General features: G+C 45.9%; 1 long non-coding RNA gene across 3 annotated transcripts in view; it reads left to right on the forward strand.

The window, feature by feature from the left end:
- The first annotated feature begins 220 nt into the window (after positions 1–220).
- Positions 221–2,619, forward strand: part of LOC119327973 — a 15,799-nt gene continuing 13,400 nt past the window's right edge. The window contains exons 1-3 of one of the 3 annotated variants that reach the window (XR_005158779.1): positions 221–410; positions 913–939; positions 1,284–1,365. This is a non-coding gene — a long non-coding RNA (uncharacterized LOC119327973). Of the gene's footprint in view, positions 411–912; positions 940–971; positions 1,366–2,619 lie in introns of those variants that run through there. The other 2 variants (XR_005158778.1, XR_005158777.1) reach the window with 2 other exon arrangements.

A 2,619-nucleotide genomic window follows, 5' to 3' on the forward strand; every position in this document is an offset into this window, starting at 1 on the left:
TTTCTTTGGTCCTGCCACAATCCCTGCCGACGCATCGCCGGGGACCCGAGCCACCGCACCCTACTAGCCCCTCCATCCTACCTCCGCCGACCTGTCCCGACCCCCTCCATTATCAACCGCTACCTGTGCTCCTCCCCTGGCGCTACCCCAGCAATCCCGCCGTGCTCTGGACGAACGACAGCATCACCCTGTGCCGGATTTGGGCCAGCCCGTGCCGGATCCGCACCCCCAGCATCAGATCCCGCGGGTTGTCTTCTCGTACATGGTGGCCTCCCGCCCCCCAGGCCATGGATCGCCTACACGCCCATCAGGGTCGGTTTGTTGGGGTGGTAGCAGCCCGTGGATGGAGGGCAACCATGGCCGCCGACATCGCCAGAACAGCTCCGCTTCTCGTACACCAATGGAACCGGGTAAGTTTTCCCCTGCATACTGCTAGCAACATCGTATCTTCATGGTTATGGCTCGTGCAAAAGACATGCGTACCATGGGCACCTACATAATCTGAAACAAGCAATTCAAGTGTCGGATTTGGTGCAGTAGCTGCAAGATTCATTCAATTTCAGCGTTGAATTCTCCCTAACATGGATTTGGCTTTTGGTCAGGTTCATTGGGAGAGGGGGTCCAAGGGGACTGGGGTGTTGTATAGAGCAATCTGATTAATGACTGAACTTAGCAAATTTTCCAAAAAATATGGTGTGCATGATTCCAAGTTCTGCTGCACAAGCTCACAATATTAGCATATCTTCCTGCAGGAACTAGCAAGTAATGTATAAATGTGAAGCAAATAAATCGGTAACACAAGGCAACTAGGGGGATAAACACTAGAACCAAAGTGTTCCCCTCTTTTCGTGTTGTATATTTGCAGCAAACAATAAACAAGTTTTCTCTTTCTTTTTCATCTGTGTTCAATAGGTGAAATCAGAGGAAACATGGACAGAGGTAAACCAGTAATTGAAAACAGCACAGGGAGGGTGCAGGCTCACACTTCTATGGCAATATGTTCCCAAAAAATTTAGCAAGCAACACTATAGCTAGTTACACCTTTTGTGTTTTTCCGTGTATCTCCAAAAAACAGTAGAGCATATTTGTTATCTGTGCGGGGGTCTGGTATATCGATGATTTTTTTTGGTGCACCTAGCCCTGTGAATAGCTCTATATGTGAACCTTTTTATTATCTCCATGCATATGAATTGCTTGTTCTGTGTAATGCGACTTGCCCTCGAGCCTGTGTATCGGGGATGCAGTACCAGTTTCACCATGTGTCCCTCTCTGTGCTTTTACAGTTTTTTGCAGGATAATTCTCGAAAAAAGGGAGCCCAGTAATCTGCACATTTACAATTAAGAAACTTCATCATGTGCTCCCAGGTAACCTACTAGACTTGCCTGGAATTAGTATGAATTTTGCCTAAATTTCATGCTAAATTGCGCACTAGCTGGTTGTCAAGTTGTCTAAAAGTATTAAAGTAAGCATATTGATTGAAGTTACAACACAATCTGCATCATCATACCTTTGTAGGCAATTTGTAGAAATAGTCGTGCAACTTAGAATCGTAAGTACATGTAACCATATTTTTTGCTGTGATTTCGGAGTGTTGTTTTCGTGTGAAAGTATTAGTACTAGCACATAAGTTGCGTCGGTACCTAAAAGGGTCACCATTTTTTTGATTGACTCTATGTACCCTATTTTCTAGTAATATATTGGATCAGATGGTGATATGATCTGTTGAGATATAGGAGTGCTGATTATTGGTGAAAAAGGTGCTTTGAAACCCTATAACTATAATGTTTAATGTGTTCACGTCATCCCTTCTAATTTACCCAAATTTAACTGCAAATTGCTTACACCATCAATTAATCGAATTTTTTTTACTGGAGGTACGTATCATACAAGAGGACATTTTCATAGCAACAAAATGTTTTGGTATTCACGAAACTTGCTATATCACCAGGTTAACTAACCTACATAGCAATAGTTTTTCCTGAATCAATTGGTAGAAGTTGCCTACATGTAGATAATTTCTTGCCTGTACCAACAGTAAGTGCAGCTTCACTTTTCGATAGCTTTGGGTGCACACACGCGATCGCCGTCCAATTTAAATCGCTCGTCGTGCACGTGGTCAAGTGGCCTCCATTGTTTTTAAGGCGGTAAGGCGATCTAAGGCGAGCACACCCCGCTCTAGCATCTAGGTGACGCCTAAGCGCCTAAGGCGGACGGCTAAGGCGGGCATATTTGTAAAGCGCTGCCAGGGCGCCTTATCGCCTAAGTGTCCAAGGTAGGACGCCTTAAAAACAATGGTGGCCTCTGGTCAGAACCGACTGTTTCGTCCGTGCACATCGCGAATTTATTAAAAACGGCCGAAGTGGAGACAGTGGTAGGGGGCCACCACTAACACAAGCGGCGCTCCATTTCCTCTATTGCCGCATACAATTCAAAATTCCAGGAGAGAGGAGTAGGGGCGGTGCTGCCTGAAGTTGGTTTGTTCGCCCAAATCGACCGCTGCCCAAATTCGCTATTATGATGGATTTGCCCGAGTGGCTACGCATGGAGGAGGAGGGAGGCTTGGTGCTATAGCCATGATCGGCGCGTAAATTCTCATTTCCAAGGGGAGGGGACTCGGG

This window comes from Triticum dicoccoides, chromosome 7A, assembly GCF_002162155.2.
Source record: "Triticum dicoccoides isolate Atlit2015 ecotype Zavitan chromosome 7A, WEW_v2.0, whole genome shotgun sequence".
NCBI classification, from domain to species: domain Eukaryota; kingdom Viridiplantae; phylum Streptophyta; class Magnoliopsida; order Poales; family Poaceae; genus Triticum; species Triticum dicoccoides.